This window comes from Ranitomeya variabilis, chromosome 6 (genome assembly GCF_051348905.1).
Source record: "Ranitomeya variabilis isolate aRanVar5 chromosome 6, aRanVar5.hap1, whole genome shotgun sequence".
NCBI classification, from domain to species: domain Eukaryota; kingdom Metazoa; phylum Chordata; class Amphibia; order Anura; family Dendrobatidae; genus Ranitomeya; species Ranitomeya variabilis.
The window spans coordinates 317,379,766-317,392,602 of NC_135237.1; the positions used below are offsets into that span (position 1 = coordinate 317,379,766).

General features: G+C 41.1%; 1 protein-coding gene across 1 annotated transcript in view; it reads right to left on the reverse strand.

Moving 5' to 3' along the window:
* Positions 1 to 12,837, reverse strand: part of PIGN (phosphatidylinositol glycan anchor biosynthesis class N) — a 477,253-nt gene that overhangs the window by 135,041 nt on the left and 329,375 nt on the right. The window lies entirely within an intron of this gene.

Genomic DNA, 12,837 nt, shown 5'->3' on the forward strand with positions numbered 1-12,837 from the left:
ACATATAAGTCATTATACATAACTGCACAGTAATCTCTTATAAAGTTTGAAGCACTTATCAACCACTATAAGGACACTATATAATGACAATATCGCTCTTCTTGGGTTTTGTATTGTGGTTTATTTTTAGTTGGTAACAGCATTGTCTTCTGCTGAGGTCCCCAATTAACCAACTAAGAATAGGATGCACCTCTGTAGTTGTAAACATGTTACCAGAGTTGGTGATCCACACACATTTATTTCGCCCCCAGCACTGTACCCTTAATTATGCTTATTAAGTAATACACCATACAAAGCGCACTGGGTTATTTCTACAACACCCTTAGAGTTGTATAGAGCAGCTGCAGTGCATGCTGAACATTGTAAAAGTATATAAAAGAAAATTGTCTACTACCCACACTACGGTGGACGAACGGCATGACTCCATATGCCCTTATTAGTGAGATGGAGACCCCTGTTACCTAATGTTTACCACCTATCATCCTGTTGATTGATCACGATTATTGAAGGAAAACTCCTATAATTGGCTTTCCGTGAAAGGTTCCCTATTGTAAACTCCATAACAGTGAACAAAAACACTTCACTACCTGGACAGCAAAGAAATATGCTTTCCATTAAAAAGGAAAAAAAAGGATACTTTTTTTTTTTTTTTTTACATTCAGTGTTCTAACAAAATAAGAATCAATAGCAGACAAGTCAGATGATATAGGAAATCAATCAGTCGTCCAAGACAATTATTTACAGCAATAGACAATGTTCGTTAATGTTCAAACTGGACAGGCTGCTAATTGTGACGGTGAAACCTTTGGAGGATTGTTTTGCAACATGTCAAAAAGTGTTTGCCTGTTGAAAATAAGCTTGGTGCAGTAAGAACATTTGGGAAGATCTATAGTATGTAGTTATGTTGAAATAGTACAAAAAGCAGATTGTAATTTAATCCTTTTTACAATATAATCTTTTTGCCAGAATAAAAATAGCAATATTGTAGGGATCTTAGCTACACCAGCTCATTTTCATAAGCATTTTGAATCTGTAAAAGTGAAACGTTACAAAGCACCAAGCCATTAAATACCATAGCATTCTATTGATTTCAGCGGTTTGCAATCCACTTTATTATTTCCTAGACATGCAAACAATAGAGATGTCTTACGTACAAGGTATGACACATACTATCATGACATTTGATCTCATACAGATTAGGTTAAAGCACAACTCCAATGTTCTTTGTTATTTTAGCATTAGAGTGGTGCTTTAAATGTCATTTCGCTGCCCTTTAACTCATACTCACCTAACCCTCCTTCGTCCTTTTCCAGCGTCGTGCCCTTCTGTCTTCGGTTAAAGTGACCTGCCGGCAGCTCCAATGTTTCATGGAGCACGCTGGAGGTCACTTTTCAATGCATCTCTATGAGAGCCTTGTTCTGGCTCTCATAGACTTATTATTATTATTATTTATTTATATAGCACCATTAATTCCATGGTGCTGTACATGAGAAGGGGTTACATCAAAATACAAATATCACTTACAGTAAACAAAACTAACAATGACAGACTGGTACAGAAGGAAGAGAACCCTGCCCTTGCAGGCTTACATTCTGCAGGATTATGGGGTAGGAGACAGTAGGTCGAGGGTTGCAGTAGCTCCAATGGTGTTGAGGTGGCCGTGTGGTCATTACAGGCTGTAAGCTTCTTTGAAGAGGTGGGTTTTAAGATTTCTTTTGAAGGATCCAAATGTGGTGGATAACCGGACGTGTTGGGGCACAGAATTCCAGAGGATGGGGACACTCGGGAGAAGTCTTGGAGGCGATTGGGTAAGGAGCGAATAAGCGTGGAGGAGAGAAGGAGGTCTTGGGAGGACTGGAGATTACGTGAGGGAAGATATTGAGAGACTAGTTCGGAAACATATGGAGGAGAAAGGTTATGGATGGCTTTGTAGGTCAGCGTTAGTAGTTTAAACTGGATACGCTTGGAAATTGGGAGCCAGTGAAGGGATTTGCAAATAGGGGAAGCAGGAGTGTAGCGAGGAGAGAGATTAATTAGTCAGGCAGCAGAGTTAAGGTCGGACTTGAGGAGTGCGAGAGTGTTAGAAGGTAGGCCACAGAGAAGGATGCTGCAGAAGTCGAGGCAGGAGATGATTAGGGCATGCACGAGCATTTTGTTAGAGTGAGGGTTGAGGAAAGGACGGATTCTGGAAATATTTTTGAGCTGGAGGTGACAGTAGGTGGCGAGAGCTTGGATGTGCGGTTTGAAGGACAGGGCAGAGTCAAGGGTTACTCCGAGGCAGCGGATTTTGGGGACAGGGGAAAGTGTGATTTCATTTATTTTGATAGATAGATCAGGTAGGGAAGAGATGCGAGATGGAGGAAAGAGAATTAGTTCAGATTTGTCCACATTGAGCTTGATGAAGCGAGAGGAGAAGGAGGAGGATATGGCTGATAGGCACTTCTGGGATTCTGGAGAAAAGAGGTGACATCTGGGTCAGAGAGGTAGATCTGAGCATCATCAGCATATAGATAGTACTGGAAGCCATAGGACCTTATGAGTTGTCCCAGGCCGAGAGTATAGGTTGAGAAGAGTAAGGACCCAAGGACAGAGCCTTGATGGTCTCCAACAGAGAGGGGGCGAGATGAAGAGGTAGTATGGGAGTAGGAAACGCTAAATGTGCGGTTGGTAAGGTATGAGGAGATCCAAGATAGGGCAAGGTATTTGACACCAAAGGAAGAGAGGATCTGTAGTAGGACGCAGTGGTCAACTGTGTCGAAGGCAGAGGACAGGTCTAGAAGAAGGAGTGTAGAGAATTGTCTGTTAGCTTTGGCTGTAAATAAGTCATTAGTAATTTTGGTCAGGGTAGTCTCAGTGGAATGGTGGGGACGGAAGCCAGATTATAGGTTGTCGAAGAGAGAGTTAGATGCAAAGAGAGAGGAAAGTTCAACATGGACGTGCTGCTCAAGGAGTTTGGAAGCAAATGGGAGCAAAGATATGGGGCGATAGCTGGACATAGCGCTTGGGTCAAGGGATGGCTTTTTGAGGATAGGTGTGATTGTGGCATGTTTGAAAGCAGTGGGGAAGGTACCAGAAGTTAGTGATAGGTTGAAGAGATGGGTTAGGGATGTGATTAATGTGGTGGTGAGGAGGTGGGATGGGGTCAAGTGCACAAGTGGTGAGGTGTGATTTGGAGAGAAGATGAGCAAGCTCCCATTCAGTGACTTTGGAGAGGGAAGTTATGGGGTTTGGGCATTGGTCAGGTATACAAAGGGGTTGTGGTGGTTTGACAACAAAGACTTGCCTTGTTTGGTCTATCTTGTTTTTGAAGTGCGTGGCAAAGTCCTCGGCAACGATTAGGGAACTTGGAGGGGGCAGTGGTGGGCGGAGGAGGGATTTAAAAGTGTTGACCTGTTTGGGGTTGTGGGATAAGGAAGATACGAGGGTTGTGAAGTAGGCCTGTTTAGAAGAGGTGAGAGCTGATTTGAATGCATGTGTTGCATGTTTAAGTGCAGTGAAATCATCTTGCGAATGCGTTTTCTTCCAACGCCGTTCTGAAATTCTGGATTCTTGCCGAAGCTTTTTAGTGATGTTATTGTACCAGGGTTGTCTATTGGTTCGTCGCACTCTGCTATGCATGACAGGGGCGACCGTGTCAATAGCTGATGCAAGAGTGGCATTGTAGAAAGCAGTGGCAGTGTCGTGGAGTGAGGATATGGATGCTAGTGGTAGGATAGAGTCAGAGAGTGTGTGGGTGTCTAGGTGTGCGAGGTTCCTGTGTGGTTGCATATATTGCTGGACATGGGTGACAGGTGAGGAGGACAGGGATGAGAAAGTGAGTAGATGGTGGTCAGATAGAGGGAGAGGGGAGGTTGTGAAGTTAGATAGGGAGCAGAAACGGGTGAAGACCAGGTCTAATGCGTGTCCGTCTGGGTGGGTGGCTGAGGAGGACCACTGAGTAACTCCAAAGGATGAAGTAAGGGACAGGAGTTTGGAGGCTGCTGACTGGTGGGTGTCAATGGCGATGTTGAAGTCACCCATGATGATGGTGGGAATGTCAGCAGAGAGAAAGTGACTTGTGGCTTAACTTCGTTGACGGCCATTTAGAAGTTATGGGAACAAGATTGCGTTGCGGGACTGGAGAGTCATCAGTAAAAGGTGAAGCCGCTGGAAGGTGAGTATATCGGGGCAGAAGGCTTACATTTAAAGCACCCAGCGCTGAAAAAAAAAAACGTTGGGAGTTCTGCAGTAAACCGAAGTTTAAATTGTATAAGGTGTAAACTGTGGGGTCCCCTTTTGTTGTTACCTCTGGCAAAAGTGAGAAATGTGTAGCAAAAGCAAGATTTTTGTGAAATGTTTTCTATGTCGTACCTGTGGGTTCAAAATGCTCTTTATACCACTGGATAAAGTCCTTGAGGGGTGTACTTTCCGAAATACAGTCAGTTGTAGAAGGTTTCTGTGGTTTGTAAGCACCGTAGGGGCCATGCAAATGTGACATGGTGCCCTCTATCTCTTTTAGCCAAATTTGTGCTGCAAAATTCAAATACTGCTCCCTCTGATTCGAGATCTGCCGTTTGACCAAACAAAACTTTTGACTACATGTGGGGTATTGTCGCACTTGAAGGATAGTGGGTAACTGTGTGGTCAAATTTTTGGTGCTCACTCTTGCAAAAGTGAGAAATTTTGAGATAAAAAAAGATTTTAGAGGTGAAATGTATTTTTTTTCTTTAATTCCACTTTGCATAATTCCTATGTAGCAACTGAAGGGTTGCAAAATTTCCCAATAACAGTTTTAAAGTCACTTTTTCAATATATAGACCTCTCACTCTCCCAGTGGGTCATTGCACCCACAAACCATAACAGTAAAATCTGCACTATAATATGGCGCTCCTTGCCTTGTGAATTTTGCACTGTGCCTCAAAAGTAGTTCCCAATTACATGTAGTGCATTGGCGTACTCTAGAGAAATTGCACAACAAACAGAGATCCATTCTTTCCTTTTATCCCACATAAAAATTAAAAATTTGGGGCTAACACAACATTTTTGCTGTAAAAATGTAATTATTCTTTCTTCACCGCCCAAAGGTATAAATGTCTGTGACACATGTGGTGCCAATATGCTCACTACACCCCTAGATGAATTCATTGAGAAGTGCATGTGTAAAATTACATCATTTATGGGGGGTACCTGCTGTTTTGACTCCCAATGTGACATGGCACCCTCAAACCATTCAAGGGAAATCGGACCTCCTATATGGCTTTTTTTCCCTTCTGAGCTTTGCACTGTGCCTCAAAAGTAGTAGTTCACCACATAAGGCATCAGTGTACTGAGGAGAAATTGTTTAACAAATTATCTGGGCCACTTTGCTCTTCACCCTTGTGAAAATAAAAAATTTGAAGCAAAACCAATATTTTTGAGGGAAAATTTTATTTTTTCATTTCCACAGTTCAACATTATAAACTCCTGTTAAGCACTTGTGGGTTCAAGGTGCTCACCACACATCTAGATACATTTCTTGAGGGGTCTAGTTTCCAAAATGGGGTCACTTGTGGGGGTTTCCACTGTTTAGGAACATCAGGGGCTCTTCAAACACGATATAGAGTCCGCTAATGATTCCAGCAAATTTTCCATTCAAAAAGTCAAATGGTGCTCCTTCCCTTTCGAGCTATACCGTGCACCCAAGTAGTAGCTTCCCCCTACAAATGGGTTATCAGCGTACTCCGGAAAAATTGCACAATAAATTGTACGGTCCATGTTCTCTTGTAACCCTTGTCAAAACAAAAAAATTGGGACTAAAAGAACATTTTTGTTGAGAAAATGTGTGTTTTGTTTTTGTTTTGTTTTTTTCACAGTTCAACGTTATAAATTTCTGGGAAGCACCTGGGGGTTCAAGGCGCTCAACACACATTTAGGTAAATTCCCAAAGGGGTCTAGTTTTCAAAATGGGGTCAATTGTAGAGGTTTCCACTATTTAGGCACCTCAGTGGGTCTCCAAATGCAATATGGCGTACGCTCTCTATTCCAGCTATTTTTGTTTTCAAAAAGTCAAAAGGTGCTACTCCCCTGAGCCCAGCAGTGCATTCAAACAGTATTTTTCTCTCACATATGAGGTATTGGCATACTCCGGAGAAGTTGCACAACAAATTTTGGGGCTCATTTTCTTTTGTTATTCTTGTGAAAGTAAAATCTTTGGGACTAAAGTAACATTTTTGTGAAAAAAGTAAAATGTTAACTCCAGATTCTATTAATTCCTGTGAAGCACATGAAGCGTTAATAAACTTCTTGAATGTGGTTTGGAGAACTTTGAGGGGTGCAGTTTTTAGAATGGTGTCACTTTTGGGTATGTTCTGTCATATATGCCACCAAATGTCATTTTAAATGTGATGTAGCCCCTAACAAAAGGTTCTGTAAACTTTGTTGGAAAAATTAAAAATTGCTGGTCAACTTTGAAGACTTCTAACTTGAAAAAAATTATGTTTCAAAAATTTTGCAGATGTAAAGTAGACTTGTGGGAAATATTTATTAATTATTTTGTGTAGTATAACTATCTGACATAAAGGAGTAAAAATTGAAAGTTTAAAAATGTTCAAATTTTTTGTAAAATGTCCATAAATATACGCAATTGGTCGTATCAACCAAACATTTCCACTAACATGAAGTACAATATGTCATGAAAAAAACATCTCGGAATCACTGGGATAGAGAGTTATTACCGCATAAAGTGACACTGGGCAGATTTTAAAAATTTAAGGTCAAAATCAGCTCTGCCAGTAAAGGGTTATTATCATCTGTCGCTGGCTTGTCAAGGTAAGGAGGCTTATTTGCCGTACAATGCTCCTCTGGGAAATTAAATATGCAAATTGCCTCTTCTGAGAAAAAGAGGACTTAACTCTATAGCGCCACCTGTTGAAAGTAGCGATCCTACAAGTCACAATCAACCCTCTAACGAGTCGTGCAATATGACTTAGGATAAAAGCCAAATCAGTATCTCAATTCGCAGACACAGTGTTTCGGGCTGTTGGCCCTCGTCAGTGCGAAGCATGAGAACTGATTTGGCTAGGCGAGAGGCTCTGGACTGGGGTCTAAGGGGTATCGTTTCTCCTTATGGAGACTGACATACCATCTATGGCTTGTCAAGGTAAGGAGGCTTATTTGCCGTACAATGCTCCTCTGGGAAATTAAATATGCAAATTGCCTCTTCTGAGAAAAAGAGGACTTAACTCTACAGCGCCACCTGTTGTCACTCTCCATAAGGAGAAACGATACCCCTTAGACCCCAGTCCAGAGCCTTTCACCTAGCCAAATCAGTTCTCATGCTTCGCACTGACGAGGGCCAACAGCCCGAAACACCGTGTCTGCGAATTGAGATACTGATTTGGCTTTTATCCTAAGTCATATTGCACGACTCGTTAGAGGGTTGATTGTGACTTGTAGGATCATTACTTCCAACAGGTGGCGCTAAAGAGTTAAGTCCTCTTTTTCTCAGAAGAGGCAATATGCATATCATCTGTCGGTCAGTTATTTCTTAAATGCCAATATTCGCCATACGGGCCATATTTTAACCATCTAGGATAGTGACCAATACCTAACTCCAAATAGCTGTTAACATCCACATTTTAAAAAATGTGGCTGTAACAATCTTACCTGCCAGGTCTTGTGTGATCGTGAGATCTAGGGTTTGAATGGCTTAGATGAATAGGTGGGAAAAAAGCAAACCCAAGGGTTCAAATTCAACTGATGGCAAAGCATTGAGCCTCTTAAATAGTACCTGACCAAATAAAAAATAAATAAATCAATAAAACAATTGTAAAAAAGGATGTGAACAGAAGCAGAACAGAGGGGGTGACGAAGAGGGACTCGAAAAGCCCCATGAACAAATCTGCATATTTGGGAAGAATCGAGTCCCAATGCATGCCGCAGCTTCTCACCTGCAGTAGGTCACATCCCTAAAAGAAAAAACATTGTGATGTAAAATTAATCTGAAACCCAATAATAAAATCTGATCCATAGGAACTTAACTGTCATTCAAATAAAATTCCATTGCTTCTATACCCAAATTGTCTTAACATCTAAAGTAAAAAAAGATATATTGAGAGAATACAGATAATTGACTCAAGTCTACAGGGACTACAAATCTACAGTGGGGAAAATAAGTACTTGATACACTGCCGATTTTGCACGTTTTCCCCCTTACAAAAGAATGGAGAGGTCTGTAATTTTTATCATAGGTACACTTCAACTCTGTGAGACAGAATCTAAAAAAAAATCCAGAAAATCACATTGAATGATTTTTACATACGTTAATTAATTTGCATTTTATTGCATGAAATCAGTATTTGATCACCTATGAACCAGCAAGAATTCTGGCTCTCACAGACCTTTTTCTTTAAGAAGCCCTCCTACGCTGCACTCCTTACCTGTATTTATTGCACCTGCTTGAACTCATTACCTATATAAAAGAAACCTGTCCACACAATCAATCACTCTCCAACCTCTCCACCATGATATTGTGTGGTCAACGACAAGTAATTCTGGCGTTTCTCACAACGCTATTTACAGATTAGATTAATTTATTTCATACTTTGAAAGATCGGACTTTTACAAATGCCGCAATACCAGATTTGTATTTTTTTATTGATTTACTTTTAATGGGGGTTATTTGAACTTTTGTAGTTTTTTTCATGTTTAACTGTATTAATTAGTCTCCTTAGGGGACTTAAAACTGCAATGATCTGATTACTTGTACAATCCATAGCAGTGCATCAGCATTGCTATGTATAGTGAAAATCACGATCTATGAATGACAGCTAACCGCTGGCTTTCACAGGGGAATTGTCATGACAAGCACAGAGGTCTTCAGCAGACCCCCTGCTGTTATGGTAACCCATCAGCACCCCATGATCACATCATGTGCGTGCTGATGGGCACATGGAATGATGCTTCATGTTAAATGCTGTTGTCAGAGCTTGACAGCGGCATTTAACAGGTTAACAGCCACGTTCCGCCTGTGGATTTTAGAGACAGATGATGTCTGATTAAATTACACATCAAAGTCAGGAACGCGACACATGACATAACTGTACATCATATGTTGTGAAGGGATTAAGGAACCCGTGATGTAACGACTGAACACAAACCTTAATGAACTTAAAGGGAATATGTCAGCAGGTTTTTGCTATGTACTCTGAGGCCATGTTGTTTCAATACAATGAGTGTTTTATCAGCAGGAAATTATCAGCAGGACATTTCAAGAGCATCATGGTCAAGCCATGTCTGCAGCACTGATTAGCAGCTTTTTGTCAATAAACACTGTACACGGACAGTCGTGTAAGCAGGTTTAGGCTATGTGCACACGTTGCGGATTTTGATGCACTTCAGCAGCGTTTTTGGACACGCGGAATTGCATCAAATCCACAGTGTAGTGCACAACCAATGTTAGGCTAGTTTCACACTAGCGTTAACTGCAATACGTCGCAAATGCGTCGTTTTTGCGAAACGCCGCATCCAGCAAAAGTTTTTGCTGGATACGTTGTTTCGTCATAGAGTAACATTAGCGACGCATTTGCGACGCATTTGCGACGCATTTCCAAACGGTGAATGCGTTTGGCGGCGTTTGGGCGTATGGTAGCGGTCCGTCGGGAGAAAAAAACGTTACATGTAACGTTTTTTGCTCCCGACGGTCCGCTTTTTCTGACCGCGCATGCGCAGTCGGAACTCCGCCCCCACCTCCCCGCACTTCCCCGCACATCACAATGGGGCAGCGGATGCGTGGGAAATATGCATCCGCTGCCCCCGTTGTGCGGCGGAGAACACACTAGCGTCGGGAACGTCGGCCCGACGCGCAGCGACGGGTTGTTCCCGACGCTAGTGTGAAAGTAGCCTTAGTCAATAGGAAATTGAGAATTGGTGTGCACATGCTGCGGAAAAAAAAGCACGGATTATTATTGTAATCCATTTAATAAAGAGTGTCCCACGACGATTTCCCATGTAGAGCTGTCACATCAGGAGATGTGACTGCTCTCCAGGGGCACCGGTGATACAATGATGGAAGGTATCCTTCCGCAGTGTATCACTCCGCCATCAGAGGTCGCTGTCACTGGCAACACTGTGTGGGAAAATTCTCACGCAGTGTTGCAGAAAATCGAGAACCTGAAGTCGGGTAACCTTTTCAGTGATGTACTGCAGGAGCCATTGTCTCCTGTAAGTGTGTCATTGGAGATCTCCTGATGTGACAGCTCTATAGGGGAGATTGTCGTGGGACAGTCATTATTAAATGGACTGCATCGAAACAGGGAGTATTTGTGTTGGTTTATTATTTTATTTTTTTTACAGGTGATTAAGGAAGTCGCACGGATTGGCAAAACAATAAATACAGGGAAACTGTGTAGTGTTTTATTTCATTAAAATACTTTATTGTGGCTGTGTTTATTTAACCTGTAACAACTATAGGATTAGTAATGGATAGGTCTCTTATTGACGTCTCTCCATTACTGAGCCGGCTTGATGTCACCTTACAATTCAAAGGTGACATTAACCCCCTATTATCCCATATGCCACCGTTACAGGGCAGTGGGAAGAGAGAGGCTAAGTGCCGGAATTGGTGCATCTTAGAGATGCGCCATTTCTGGGGCGGCTGTGAGCTGGTGTTTGTAGCCCGGGGGGGGGAAGGGCAATAAGCATGGTCCCTTCCTAGGCTATGAATATCAGCCTGCAGCTGTCTGCATAGACTTTTCTGGCTGCTAATTATAGGGGACCCCACGTCGTTTTTTTGGGGGGGGGTCCCCTATTTTAATGGCCTTTAAAAATTAAACAGATGTTGCATTTAAGGACGGGGTCACACTTGTGAGAAACTCGCACCTCAATATCCAGCACTGAAGCTGGACCGGAGTGTGCGGCTGCATGTATTTCTATGTAGCTGAGGCAGTGCCGGGTACTGAGATTCGAGACTCGTGCGAGTTTCTCGCGAGTGTGACCCCGGCCTAACGCAGATTTTGTGTGTGTGTGTCTTTATTTAACTTTTTATGTACCATTTTATTATGCTTATTACTAAACATCTATCTGTAGATATATATATCCATCTATCTGTCTATATATATATATGTATCCATCTATAGATATATTTATCCATCCATCTACAGATCTATCTATCCATCTATAGATCTATCTATCCAACTATAGATCTATCCATCTATAGATATATCTATCATTTATCTATCTATAGATGTATCTATAGATCTAGCTATAGATAGATCTATTATCTATCTATCTATCTATCTATATATCTATCTATATCTGTGTGTGTAAACATTATTCTTTAATGGAGTATGTAAATGAAGAGGTTGGACAAGAAATTACATCATAATTCTTTTTTTTTTTTGTTAAATAATAGATCTTTATTTAGTCTACAAAAACGCATACAAATCCGCATGAAAAAAACTGCATGAAAAACCGCATAAAAAAACGCATCAAATCTGCGTGGATTTTTACCTGTGTTTTCTGCCAAGAGATACAGAATCTGAGCAGAAAATTCCGCAGGCAAATCTGCAACGTGTGCACACTCCCTCAGTGTTCTGAGAGCTCTGCTACACACACTCTGATTGTATCACAACTGCTAAACCCAGTAAACAAAGTGATGCATCACAGGAATCAGCATCTTTTTCTCTACATTATGCTGCTCTCAGATGATGAATCAAAAACCTGATGACAGATTCCCTTCAAGCAATGTTGTAAAGAGGAGTGGGTAAAAATGTCTCCAGAATGAAGCGAGAGACTGAAAATCTCATACAGAAAGCGATTACTTCAAGTTATTGCTGCTAAAGGTCATCTTACAAGCTATTGATTCATGGGGTGTACTTAACTTTTCCACAGATTTCTTCTGCATCTTGGCCCAGGTATTAATAAATAAATAATGACACAGTGTACTTTGTCAAGTGTTGTTGTTCATCTAATCACAAAACTTTATAAGGACAAGATTTTTTTATTATTGTGTCCTGATCGGTAAAACCATGTAACTCAAAGATAATATACTTAGATAATATACTTAGTTTACCAACAAATATTTTTATTTTTACTTGCAGATATAGGGGTAATCAGTAAGTAAACAGCATGGAAATCCTGTATAACAGGCTGGAGTGGCAGATACAAGGAGAAAAGGAAGTTTTATTCTCCCTGCAGCCACTCACTTTAAGTCACTGGGCCTGACCACTGTTCCATTCAGATTGTGGGGCGCGTGTGTGGGGGAAATCAAGCTACATAAAGGGAAAAAAGAGAATATGTGACACAAGCTTTTAAAGGGAAACTGTCATTTGTAAAAAATCATATCTGATCTGCAGCAGACAGGATGTTACAGAGCAAGAAGAGCTCATCAGATTGATGTGGGACAAAATTAAGCAAAACTTGCATTTTATTAAATTAAATCCCTGTTGTCTTATTCAATGATCGACAGTCTTCCCTGTATGACTATGCATGCAGAGAGCTGTCAATCACTGAGTAGGACCGCCCACTGGACTCATACACAGACATACACCAGGGATTTCTAAAAATACAAGTTTTCCTGGTTCGCTTCCAATAAACCTATACATCATTCTGCTCAGCTTTTCCTTCTCTATACCATGCTCTCTACAGATTGGACTGCGTGTACAGTGTGATGATAGGCTTCCTTTAAGGAGGAGTATTTTTTATAAGAAGCTTGCACTATTTTTTACAGCACAGAAAAAATGTCAAAGATTAGCTCATATCTATTTTAATATAATTTACACCAGAAGCTACCATAAATTATAGCAGAAATCTACGCCTGCTGTCAGAGGACTTATTTTTTTTTGTTCACAGACCAGAAAATATGCAACAAATTTAGAAACA